Source organism: Anguilla anguilla, chromosome 1 (assembly GCF_013347855.1).
Source record: "Anguilla anguilla isolate fAngAng1 chromosome 1, fAngAng1.pri, whole genome shotgun sequence".
Taxonomy (NCBI): Eukaryota; Metazoa; Chordata; class Actinopteri; order Anguilliformes; family Anguillidae; genus Anguilla; species Anguilla anguilla.
In genome coordinates, this window is record NC_049201.1 from 927,501 (window position 1) to 941,243 (window position 13,743).

At 47.9% G+C, this 13,743-nt stretch overlaps 1 protein-coding gene across 5 annotated transcripts in view; it reads right to left on the reverse strand.

The window, feature by feature from the left end:
• phactr4b (phosphatase and actin regulator 4b) overlaps positions 1-6,068 on the reverse strand; it is a 43,805-nt gene extending 37,737 nt beyond the window's left edge. The window contains exon 1 of one of the 5 annotated variants that reach the window (XM_035435924.1): positions 5,920-6,068. The gene's annotated coding sequence lies outside the window, so the exon portion shown is untranslated. Of the gene's footprint in view, positions 4-68; positions 204-4,513; positions 5,005-5,410; positions 5,845-5,919 lie in introns of those variants that run through there. The other 4 variants (XM_035435958.1, XM_035435934.1, XM_035435942.1 and 1 more) reach the window with 4 other exon arrangements.
• Between the last annotated feature and the right edge of the window lie 7,675 nt (positions 6,069-13,743).

The following is a 13,743-nucleotide window of genomic DNA, read 5'->3' on the forward strand; positions in this document are numbered from 1 at the left end:
AGTCAGGAATCAGAGCACGTACCAGTCAGGACTCCGAGCGTATATCAGTCAGGAATCAGAGCACGTACCAGTCAGGACTCCGAACGTGTAACAGTCAGGAATCCAAGCGTGTACCCGGCCAGGATGCCCCCGTTGGAAGCACCTGATTTGGGGAGCGGGAAGCGCAACCCGCAGCCTCTCTCTCTCTCTCTCTCAGCTCCGACGCCCCGCCCCGCCCCGCCCCCAGCGTTAGGAAGGACGGACGCCGCTTTCTGCTGCCAATCGGAGCCAGGCTCACGTCATCCCCCGTCCTGTCCCAGAAAAGTGCTGTTCACCGCAGGGACCACTGGCCCAGTTCCGCAATGTCCCGCCACCCGCCCCACTCCGCTCCTCTCTCCTTCTATAACTTTACTTTTCTTTTTCAGGTGATGACATCAGCCCTAAACCACTTACAAGTGCCACACCTTCTTTCCCAAACGGCAGTGCATCGCACCCCTAAAGCCCCGCAGCAGGCAGACAGCAGGTGTGATTACACCTGTACACCTGTGGACAGGTACCCGAGTGAACCACACCCCTCGGCCCTCAGGCTGAGTTTGCGTGTGATTAAAAGGCTGGTGTGTGTGAGGCCTCGATGCTGGCAGTGAGCTCCAATATAGCACTCCCACTGATACACTGATTCATGTGAAGTGTCCCAATTCTACTCGTACATTTGGATATTTAAAGCAGCATTGATAGGCTGCAAACACTAAGGTATGAGTAATATAGAGCCCCCCCAGGTATGAGTAATGTAGGAGGCTGAGGGTCCCCCCCCCCCCCCCCCCAGGCTGACTCAGGGATCAGCGGCTCTGAGGGGGGCTCAGCGCAGCAGTCAGGACAAACCAGCAGGCGGAGCTTGTGTCCTCCGTCCAGTCACAGGCCTATTGCAGCCTGTGGGCGGGGCCTACTGCAGCAAGTGGGACGGCCCATGGACCCAGAATTCTGGCTAGACTGACTCTATTGCATTTCCATGCAAACGCAATACAGGACAGGCAGTTTCCTGGGTGGCATCTGTCTCTATGTTTTCTCTCCCACCCATGACTGTGAGGGACTACAGACTTCTTTAACCTAGAGAGAAGAGGACATACAGAGCCTGAAACGCTAACGCTATAACTCACCCCATTACCCTCTGATCCCACAGCGCTAACCCTATAACTCACCCCATTACCCTCTGTACTGATCCCACAGCGCTAACCCTATAACTCACCCCATTACCCTCTGTACTCATCCCACAGCGCTAACCCTATAACTCACCCCATTACCCTCTGTACTGATCCCACAGCGCTAACCCTATAACTCACCCCATTACCCTCTGTACTGATCCCACAGCGCTAACCCTATAACTCACCCCATTACCCTCAGTACTCATCCTACAGCACTAACCCTATAACTCACCCCATTACCCTCAGTACTCATCCTACAGCACTAACACTATAACTCACCCCATTACCCTCTGGTGCTACCCATCCCAGAATGCACCTCAGGAGACCCAAACTCGTTGAGTCATCATCGTTGAAACTCAGGGAAGGGATCGATGACAGGAACATGGACTCATGGGAAGGCTCTACACCACCACGCTTCCTCCCATAATGAGCCCCTTCCATTTATAGCGCCTGCAGGATCCTGACGCTGCCTCCTCCCCCCAGCCCGGCGGCCTGCTCCTGACAGACAGAGTCTGCTCCAGAAACGCCCCCGCCAGCGCTGCAGTCCAAGCCCTGCCAACAGACACTTCCTACGCTCAGCACAGACACTCTACCCGCCAAGCACAGACACTCTAATCACACCTCAAAGCACAGATACTCTACTCGCCAAGCACAGACACTCTCCTGACACCTCAAAGCACAAATACTCTACTTGCCAAGCACAGACACTCTAATCACATCTCAAACAGATACTCTACTCACACCACAGAGCACAGATACTCAACTCGCCAAGCACAGACACTCTACTCACACCTCAAAGCAGAGATACTCTACTCACCAATCTCAGACACACAACTCACATCTCAAACAGATACTCGACTCTCACCTCAAAGTGCAGATACTCTACTCACAACTCAAAGCACAGGTGCAAAACTCCAGCTCAAAACCTCCTGGGCAGCACATGTGTCTCCAGGCTGTGAAGAATCAGGAGCTCTGAGTCAGCTCTGTGCTGATGCATACCAATGCACACGCATGCAAACTCACACACACTCGCAGACACAAGCATGCACATACGCAGGTTCAAAGATAAGACAGAAACCATGCAAGACCACTTAGAACAGCACACACACACACCCCACTGGCCATGTGATGCGCGCACACACACACACACACACACGCATGCACGTACACACACACACACACACACACGCATGCACGTACACACACACACACGCATGCACACACACACACACACCCTACAGGCCATGTGACACGCGCACACACACACACACACACACACACACGCATGCACGTACACACACACACATACACACACGCATGCATGTGCGTGCACACACACACACACGCATGCACGCGCGTGCACACACACACACACACACACGCACACACACGCACGCGCACGCTCCCTACTGGCCATGTGACGCGCACACACACACACACACGCATGCACGCGCGTGCACACACAGACACACAGACACACACACACACACGCATGCACGCATGTGCACACACAGACACACAGACACACACACACCCTACTGGCCATGTGACGCACACAAACACACTGACACATACACACATGCAGGCACGTGCACACACACACACATGCACCCTATCGGCCATGTGACGCACGCACACACTGACACACACACACACACCCTACTGGTCATGTGACACACTCACACACTGACACACACACACCCTACTGGTCATGTGACACACTCACATTTTCGCGTGTGCTGAATGACTAAACTGTAAATGGTGCCGACGCTGACCCACGGCTATCACAGTGTAGGGCACAGCCACCAATCGCTATTTAATACTGCGCAGCCAATCAGCACGCAGTGCTGCGTGTCAGCAGCGAATGAGCAAACGCATGAACCTGCGCTGTCTAAGAACAGAGAGGGATTTACGGAGGCTAGCCATCACCAGATCCACCAACACCATCTCTCTGAGGCTACAGGCGACCTGCCACTGTATACAGGGAGTGCTCAGACTCAACAGCACCACACAGCCAGAGCTCAGCACTTTGATCTGTGTGTGTGGGGGGGGGGGCAATCAGAAGCTCACGCACACCCATCAGAGAGCCATGCTGGTCACCTCTGTTCCGCAGCATGCGATTGGCTACTCATCTTATTTTATGCTTTTAACTTAACCTTTATTTTACTAGGCAGGTCGCTTAAGACTGGAATCTCATTTACAATGGAAATTTTCGACCTGGAAAAGGGTTCAGGTGAAGGTAAACACAGAAGAGCCCAGACCGCCATTTTCATCCACACACACACGCACACACACACTCTCACACACACTCTCACACACGCAGTCCCCTCTCCTAACGGGGCGATACTCTGTGCCCATGGCCCACAGCACCAGCACCGCGAACCACCGAGAGCCAACACTAGAGTGAGTGAGAGAGATAGAAAGAGAGAGACGGGGGAGAGAGAGAGAAACGAAGAGAGAGGGGAGGGAGAGAGAGAGAAAGGGAGGGGGGGAGAGAGATAGAAGGTGAGAGAGAGGGGGGAGAGAGAGAGAGAGAGGAAAAATGGGATGGAGATGGAGCAGGGAGGAGACAGAAGCAGGGCAGGAGCAGGCTATGTGCTGGTGCAGCGAACTAACCCGCTACTCCACGCTTCAAAATCTGTCTCACACACACAAGCTTCATCAACCAAACCCCATTACACTGCACCTGCGCCCTGCACAACCCCGACAGCAGCTTAGAAACGGGCCTCCGCGAGAATTAGGCCACGCGACTGCTTTTTATAAACACCGCTCGAGACGCCCTCTGCGCGTGCACACACACACAGTCTTTTCCTCCTCAGTAGTGCTAACGTTATAGTACGGCAAGACAGATCTCAGAGCACGCTGCTACAGAAACACTAGCACAGCGTGTGAAAGCGGCTGCTCGGGCAGCAGCACTCAAACACAGACACGCCTGAAAATCAACATGCCCTCGTGCCAGTATTTCATTCAATCTTCCATGAAAAACACAACGCACCACCTCACCAACCAAGCACTCACGTGCAAACAATTCCGCGGAACCTGCTTTGTACCTGCTTAAGGAAACATTATCTAAATATTAAAATATGCACAACGATCTCATATAGCCCATTTCCCAAAATACATCCTCCAACAATTCGTACTTCATTGCCTCAACTCGAGCGGGGACGCGGAGTCGCACCTGTCATTGAAAGCACTCAGGTGCGCTTGGAGCGCACCACTTGAAGCCAACTGCTCCGTATTTTCACTCTCCTTGTGCCCAAATGAGACTGAAGCAAGCATACAAATAAACGAGTGAAACCGTGTTCATCAAGGCTCCAACGCTAACATCGACTTACCAGAAGCAGCGAGGCTGGGCGCTTTCCTCTGCTACAATAGCTGGCCAACAATGCTATCTGGCGAGCTACTTCTGCGATTCCGACTCAAAGGAACGAGAAGCAAACTGGAACCGCACCTGACAGTTTTACCATAGCTATCCAGCTAAGTCCTTCTCAATTGTAAACTCGCACGACGCTGGTGAGTTCTCTCATAAATAAATTAGCTGGCAGACCAGTGAAATCGGTTCCCCAGCCTGGTTACGGCGCGAAGGCTGCTGTTCAAGCAGGAGACAGAATGGACGCTTGCAAATTAGGCATGAACGGCATGAACGACCGGGTAAGTGAGGCAGAAAGGTCGCACAAAACTACGTGCAAACGAGAAAGTAACTGGCTCTAGCACTAACATGCTACCACTACACTCCGACGAGGAATCAAGAATGAGAAGTTACAGCTGATAACAGGTGCCAAAACTGGACAACCCACACAGCTAGCGATTTAGATAGACAGCTAACGTTAGCTAGCGAGCCGAGTGATGCATTCAACTCACCACTTGTCATCGATATGTAGTAAAATCATCGATAGACAACGTTAGCACATTTAGTAACGTTAAACTTAAATAATAACATTTATCTAACGAGCTACAATTAGGTAGATGACTAGAACGTCTGCTTATCTGCTGACAGGATACCAGGTCCGAGACTAACGTAGTTGCTAACTAAGCACATTTATTTTCTGTTCGCAAGACAGCTGATGACTCGCTATTATCACTAGCTAGCTGCTGTTAGCCTGCATTGCTAACTCAAGTTAACTAGCAAGTTATCCAGTCCGAGGTTTACTGGCACAAGTCCAAGTGCACGCGACTGGGACGGAACAGAAACTGCATCTTGCCGACTCGCAATTTACATTATATTTACTTACTCAGGGAAAATGCAACCGGTTAGCAAACGTGAGGCAGCTAATCTGAACCGCGCGCTGCCATGGGAGCTCAGTCCTGCACAAACTTCACTCTCATTGCTGCCGCTGCACTTCAAGTTAAATGGCCACAATTCAACAAACTGCACAGAAACCCGGTTACAATACCGAGCTACTCTGCCCCACTTACAGAGAGAGCCGCACTAACTGGGATTCAAGATGCTCGCGTCAGAGCCATTTTCTACAGTCTCTGGTCAGAGCGCTCGCTATTCTGGCAGTTCAACAGCCTATAACAATAAAGCCAGTTACAGCTAGCTGACAGACTTTCGTGCTATGATACATTATCGCAACCAACTCTAAGCGCACAGCTCGTACGCGAACAGTTATCCGGCTAGCTTGTGTTTGTGTGTGTGACAACTTTCATTGTGTTGTCTGGCCAGCGACCCCCGTTACCGAGTCCGCCTGCTTTTACTCTCGCTGCTCCGCGTTTTAAAACGCCTGCACACATTCCTCACCTTCCTCTGTGGCTGAAGAAATGCCCTCCTCTTCCTCTGAGTTTACTTTCGGTCGGTTTAAACGCCAACTGGGTCACTTCCTCGCCTCTCGCTTTTCTCCAACCCCGCACATTATCGTCCAAACTTTTTTGTTTTTTAATATTTACCGGAAATCACCCAGAGGGCATTTCGGTACCTGTAGTCCTTAGGGGGCCTGCGATGCCCACTGACCCTGGGCTGAAAGACTTCAGAACCCAGCGAGCTTTGCCAATTGACAAGAGCGCATGCTCAGTGAACGTATGGCGAACGTCTTTGCATAATATCAGCGAACAATACTAATTAGGTGGAAGTTGGCTAGGTTTACGCAGAACAATCCAAAACAATGGCGCATATTCATCAGGAGATTATAGAACAATCTGTAATACCGACAAAAAAGCTTTACAAAACACATTTCTAAACACATTCTTTAACCAAATAACCCCCTTCCATTGTCTTTACTGTTCATAACATTGGAACCATTTAATGCCACCATTTAGTGTCAAGTCAAGCATTTGAGCTCACTAAATATGTATCAGAGGAGTCGATGAACCATTTTGTTCACCTTCACACGCAGAGAGAGAGGATTTTGTAAGGGGAGAGAATGTGAATTGAATGCTCACGTAACTATCATTTTGGAGGGTAGTTAAATGCATGTGATATTTTATGCTTTGTGCTGTGCATCTGAGGTTTATATACATTTGTCTCCATCACCACAAAATAATGTAAAAGATCAGGTAAAGCACTTGTTTAAAAGTCTTACATTTTATACATGAAGACAAAAAAAACCCAAAAAAAAAACAATTGACCCACTGGCGTAAAAACATATACCGATAAAAACAACTAAAACTATGAAATGTATAAATTCTTAAAAAATTCTAACACTGTCAAGCACTGCCTCAAATTTAAATCAAATAAACACTTAAATCTCAAATCAGTTTGAGAAACTCTGCCTCAAACCACAAATCAAACACTTTCTCATACTGTCATCAATCACTGAGCCACACAGAAGCTCCAACCACAAAGGACCAAGAAACCGCCATCAGATAAGAGCCATAAAGCAGCAGTAATATAGATAAGCCCCACTGTGCCTTCTATAAGAACACAGCAGTAATATAGATAAGCCCCACTGTGCCTTCTATAAGAACACACGTTTCTTTACTCTGTGTAGAACATCATCACTTTACAATGACAGGATTTCAATGAAAGTTTGTTCTGCACCATAAAAAAATCACACCATGTTACAATTTTTAGTTTGAAACAAATTAAATCTTGCCTCCTCATTGTGTACACTCACTTATTCAAAACACCACGAGGCTAAGCATTGTAATGCAATGTGACAATGAAACAGTTTTCGTCCTTGATGAATTTATTTCATTTATTTTTTATTTTTTGAGATGAGAGGTTTTTTATGAAGCATAATAATTTGGACATTTATTTGTCTATTACTTTACGGATGAAGAGACATAACTATTGTACATCAGATTTACACACTCACTGTCGTAACCCCAAGCCAGCACAGACCAGGAGAACCCCTGTTCCAGAGAGACATGTGAGCGGAAAGCAGCGCCTCTGGTTGAGGAGGAGTTAAAGTGAAGTCTACTCTCAGTCTTTCACACTTACATTCTGCCTTTCACACAGAGATTCTAATATGCAAATTAGGCTGCTGCTTATTGGCACAGAACGCGATCACATGATTCCGAGAGAGTCTTGGCATGATGGGGAGCTACCAGAGATTGTTCCCTCAGCCATCTCCAGCACTAATTTACATGCAGTTTTATGCCCCGAGGCTAATGCTAGCCCTGTCACAGCTCGAGAAAACGTTTATATCTATTATTTTTATTTTCAGTAGGTTAGAGAGGTTAGAGATTCATTTTCCAGTTTTCCCCGAAATGGCTAAGTCGGGTTTTTTTTCTGGATTCTTTGTCTACTGTGAAGTGCTATGTGACAACCTGTTTTTAAAAGGTAGGTAGTAAAATGGTAGATTAATGGACTGTTATTCACGTATACAAATAACTTCCATTTCATGGGGTGACTTAGCTGACCCACACCCATCCTTATCAGCTTGGACAAAACAGAGATAGCTGATAAAACACATCCTGAGCGCATCATTGGATACCACCAGACCACTGGAAGTAGTATAGACCACAGGTCACGGCAGCAGTGCAAACAAGTTACAAAACGGGAGTTAAAATTTGGTCACAGCTGTGGGTGTAAAACAGCCAAACTAATGAGATTTAACAGGCTGATACTCATCCCTCTAAAGCCCACTTCCTGCAAGGCAAAACGCAGAAGATCTTAGTTCCCCTGGTGTCTTTGTTACGAGGTCAATGACAGTATAGCTTCCTCTCAGCTGTTCCTGTCCAAACTAGAACCAGGTCCCTCATCTGACACCTGACACGTTATCAGCCGCAGTTTCAAACCCAATTAAAGCACTAAAACACCCATCTAAGATCTGCAGGAAATACACTTAACTCCTGTTTCAAACCCCACTCAGAGAACAGGACGTCTGAACTCAAGCTGTGCCTCATCCATCAAAAATGACTATCTGGCGCCAGCTGGTGGTATGAATAATTAACAACACAACAGGTAATCATATGGCATTGATATTGACTTTACCTGATCCGCCAATACTGAACTGAACAGCTGCTGTGCATTCTGAGCATGAATATACTTTATATGGAAAAACATTTCTTATCCATAAATGAAACAGGGGGGCATGACTTCCATTATATATTCATTGTAATGATGTATATCCTACTGTTCCCTTTAAAAATGATACTGTTTTCCATATATAAAGTATTTTTATGCTGAATTGCACATGAAATGCACAAGATACAAAGCTGACTAAATGGCTTATGCAAAAGATAGAGGTCTCATGCAGTTACAGCATTTCACCACAAGAGGGTGACAAAAGGCAGGGGTGCTGTGGGGGGGGGGGGCTGCAGGGGGGTTAAGATGATTCTAAAGGCCTTGACTGACAAACCTCCAAAAATATCATAAAATATAATTTTCTGGGGTGGTGGGGCCCAATGTGAGACCTTTCCATGGGGCTCAAAATCCCTGGGGGCACCCCAGACAGCAGGGGCCAGTCAAGATTTTTATTCCATTATCAGCAGATAAGCTTGTGTGTGCCATTAATAATGTACAATATTACAACACCTGACAGATGTCAGAACGCAATTTATTCTCTGACAGTTCTCACAATTTATTCTCTGATGCTCCTTTCCATGTAGAGAAGTCAAAGGTAACTCAATATTGTTTTCTGTCAGGTTTTTGATACTTTGTAACCATTGTTTTGCAAAAGGTTGATTTTGGATGGGTTATGAAATCACAAATGGACACAAAGATGGAAGAAAATTGGAGTGGAGCCAGGTTTAGACTTGCATGGAAATCACACATTCCAGGCTCAAGACTATCAAAAGGATCAAGATCTTCAAAGCACTTTCAAAGTTTCTAAGACAAAAGGAATTGATAATCTTCTGTTAAAAGCCATGACAACATCGCCCTCTAATGGAACGACTGAGAATAGCACATGCAAAAGATTCAAACTACACCTGAAGGGAAATACAGAAACAGTCAAGGTTATGTGGATGTGCTATCTGTTACAATAGTCCCCTTATTATCTTCTGTATCAGATAAAATGCATATATAGATGGGTAAATGAATTAGTTTCGTGGTATGCATAAATTAATTTGAAATATATGAATATAAATGCAACATGTGCTTGACACTGAGACTTGTTCAGATATTGCACATTAAGGACACAAGTCTATAAGGTCTTTATCACAATTACTGGCAATATGTTGATTATGAGATTATTAAATGAATACTCTGGAGGTCTGACTCCACCTTGACAAGCGCCTGTCAGACAGTCATCAGAAACAGCCGGTGGTCCACAGCTGTCTGCAGATGAGCACACTGGCTGAAGATCGGCGTGCTGCCGGATCATTCCCTCTGCCTCACCTGCAGTGTGCAGTGTGCAGTGTGCAGTGTGCAGAGTGCAGTCTGCAGTCTGCAGTGTGCAGAGTGCAGTGTGCAGTGTGCAGAGTGCAGTGTGCAGTGTGAGGACATCTGTATCACTGTATGCAGGTTTTCTTAAAATGTACATTTCCTTCATTCTGGGAACTTGCGGATGTGCATGAGCTGAGCATGAAAACTTTACACACCTGTTACATTCAGGTGCAATGAAGCTTTCATGTTATTTGATTTGCACTTCAGACGGTATAAAAACCGGAAGCAGTGAAAACATTAAGAATGGGCTCTGCTCAAATCAAACTTTGATCCCTATCTTACGCAATCCGTGATTTCAAACCGCAATCGCAGTCATAATCATTATAGATCATATCTACACCAATTACCTGGTTAAGTATAGCAATAAACAATCTGCGTTCCGTTCTATGATTTCGTTTATTTTATCTGCTTTATTCAGTGTTACTCGCAGTACACAGCACAAATGGAACACTTGTGTTAGCCTGCAAGAGCACAAACAAACACTCCAGAGGTTAATCAGTGCCACTCCACCACCAATCAATGCTAATGTGCGAGTTGCGCAGTGGTTAATTTGAAAACATAAATAGATAAAAAACGACTTCATAATTTTTTGCGTTGTGGTAATATTTTTCCTAGCGACTCCAATATGAAAGGTTGATGGAATATGACATCATTTTCCGCGCAGGTTTTGGCTTAATAAAAAGCTCTCCTCACTGTCTAGGAAAGAGTTTTTCGCACGATTGGCTGTTTTTTTAATGACCTTGCGTGGAGGAGGGCTGGGCGCGGCGCTGTGAGAGTCATGTGACCTCACGGCCGCCCTCCCGCCCGCTCGTTACATAACCCGTGTGACTTTGATCTGCTCTCTGAAGGCTCGCCGCTCGGCTCGGCTTTGAGCGCACGCCTCATTCACACGAGAAGAATGGAAACGAACACAAATATTTGACTGGAATTTCAGAAAAAGGAAAGGCCACCTGTTATTTGTCCAGTCTTTATGCAACCGGCGCTCTGATTGGCTGTGAGAAGCATGGATGGGAGTGCAGTCTCTCAGTCAGGCTCAACATTAACACAACAACCCCAGGGCTGCTGCTAGCATAAAGCCGTGCGTGCGTGCGTGTGTGTGTGTGTTTGAGTGTGTGTGTGAGTGCATGTGTGTGTGTGTGCGCATGTCTGTGTGCACGCTAAGCTGTTTTTCATATACATTTAGGTATTTTGTTGATGTTCTCCTCCGGAGTGGCAGATAAACTGAGCACAGCACCACTGTGGGTTTGTGAGGACAGGAAGTGTAGCTCTCTCCCACTGGGGCCAGGGTGCATGCTGGGACCAGCAGTGTTTACTGCTCTCCCACTGGGGCCAGGGTGCATGCTGGGACCAGCAGTGTTTACAGCTCCTGAGTTTATAGCCGAGGTTAAGGCAGATTTATGGGCTGTTTTTACCACCCCATCCAGCACGTGGAGGGAAACAGAGAGGCCTTATCTTCATTATGGGTGAGGACTTCCACAGAAATCCTCAGTGACAAAGGACCTGAGTGGACCAATCAGGTCTGTGCACTGCTTCTGAGCCAATCCTAAACGAACCAATGGGATCAATTGTATCCAATTCCATTCTTGTTGTGATCAATTTATAGACATATTTACAGCTTGCAACATATTTATGTGCCCAGTTACGTACAGATACACAGACATTCGTGCTCATAAAGCCGCTGGAATGTGGGACAGAGAACAGCAGGCCAAGATCAGCGAGCAGTGATAGGTCAACAAACCTTCCAGACCAGCGAGACCCCATCGTTCTGCAACCTCAGCATGCCTGGCTCCTCCCCCTCTTCATGCGTGGCTCCTCCCCCTCTGGGTGCCTGTGCTTCCAGGTCACACTGCTGTCTGTCCTGCCCCCTGGTGGTGGAATGACTCCCCCACATCAGTCAGAAGAGCAGAGACACATTACATGACCGGAATTAAGCAGACGCTCTGATCCAGAGCAACTTACATAACCTTTCACACAGTATTTACACTGCATCCATTTATACAGCTGGATATATACTGAAGCAATGCAGGTTAAGTACCTTGCTCAAGGGTACAACGGCAGTGTCCTGCCCAGGAAATGAACCTCTGACCTTTCGGTCACAAGCCCAGTGCCTTACCCACTGTGCTACACTGCCGCCTTCCGCCACAAGCACTCACTTTCCCAAATTACACATCTCCCCTTCCTTATTGTGCTGTGATAGGCTTCAGAGATGATCTTAGTCCTTCTCAGTGTGCTGTTTGGCTGGGTTGATCCCTGATCACTGGAAGTCATCACAAAAGAACACAAGCCAAAGTTCCCATGTCTGCCTCCTCATGAGGAAAGTGCACCTTTGCCCTGAAGAGCCCCCACACCTGGCACACCCACACCTGGCACACACTTCAGCAGCTGTGCACTGCAGGGGGGGCCCCTCGAGTCCGCACTGGGGGGCTCGTCAATCTCACGCGCAATAAAGCCTCAATTCAGCGTCCCTGTGGATCAATGACCCAACTGTCTGCATTTTATGAGCAGGAAGTGTTTACTACTGACAATACGGGTGAACTTTCTCTGTGCATTATAGAGCGCATATATTTATTATGGTTGCTGATAAAGGCCAGTCCCAAGGTCAACCATTGTACCACAGCACCACGCCGCATGCAGAATACATCACTGCACTAGGCGCCTTCTCCAACTGCGCTTGGGTTCATACGGTTCCTGGGTTCATATGGTTCATGATCCCAGAGCTCTTTACATCGAGAAACCCTCAGCCACCACCGAAGCAAACCCCCCCTCACGCTTTCACCCCCCCCCCCCCCCCACCCCGCACTTGGGTGATCCAGCCATTTGTTCCAGAACATTCAGCACATGCCAGCTGAGGAGTGGGAGGAAATATAGATTTTTTCAGGACAGCAGGACAGTCCATCCTCCATTCATACTTCCTGCTTTATCCAGACAGATAGAGAGCAGAGACGGTAACAGAGAGAGAGATGGAGAGCAGAGAGGGTAACAGAGAGAGAGAGAGCAGAGAGGGTAACAGACAGAGAGAGAGCAGAGAGGGTAACAGACAGAGAGAGAGAGCAGAGAGGGTAACTGACAAAGAGAGCAGAGAGGGTAACAGACAGAGGGAGAGCAGAGAGGGTAACAGAGAGAGAGAGCAGAGACGGTAACAGGCAGAGAGATGGAGAGCAGAGAGGGTAACAGAGAGAGAGAGAGCAGAGAGGGTAACAGACAGAGAGAGAGCAGAGAGGGTAACAGACAGAGAGAGAGAGCAGAGAGGGTAACAGGCAGAGAGAGAGCAGAGAGGGTAACAGACAGAGAGAGAGCAGAGAGGGTAACAGAGAGAGAGAGCAGAGAGGGTAACAGACAGAGAGAGAGCAGAGAGGGTAACAGACAGAGAGAGAGCAGAGAGGGTAACAGAGAGAGAGAGCAGAGAGGGTAACAGGCAGAGAGAGAGCAGAGAGGGTAACAGACAGAGGGAGAGCAGAGAGGGTAACAGAGAGAGAGAGCAGAGAGGGTAACAGACAGAGAGACCAGAGAGGGTAACAGGCAGAGAGAAAGCAGGGAAGGTACATCAGGGGTGTATCATGGGGGTATCCGGAGCAACCCATATCTGACAGGGAAAGTCTGTTGAGCCATAGGAGGGAAATCAACATGTGAGTGTGTGTGTGTGTGTGTGTGTGTGCGTGTGTCCACGCATGTGGCAGCAGGGATGCTGGGATTGCTGTGGAATGTCCAACATTGAGCGGGGGCAGCAGTGGGCTGCAGCTGTGTGGTTGGGCACCAGCCCCCCCCCGTACCCCCCCCCCCCCCCCCCCCCCCAAT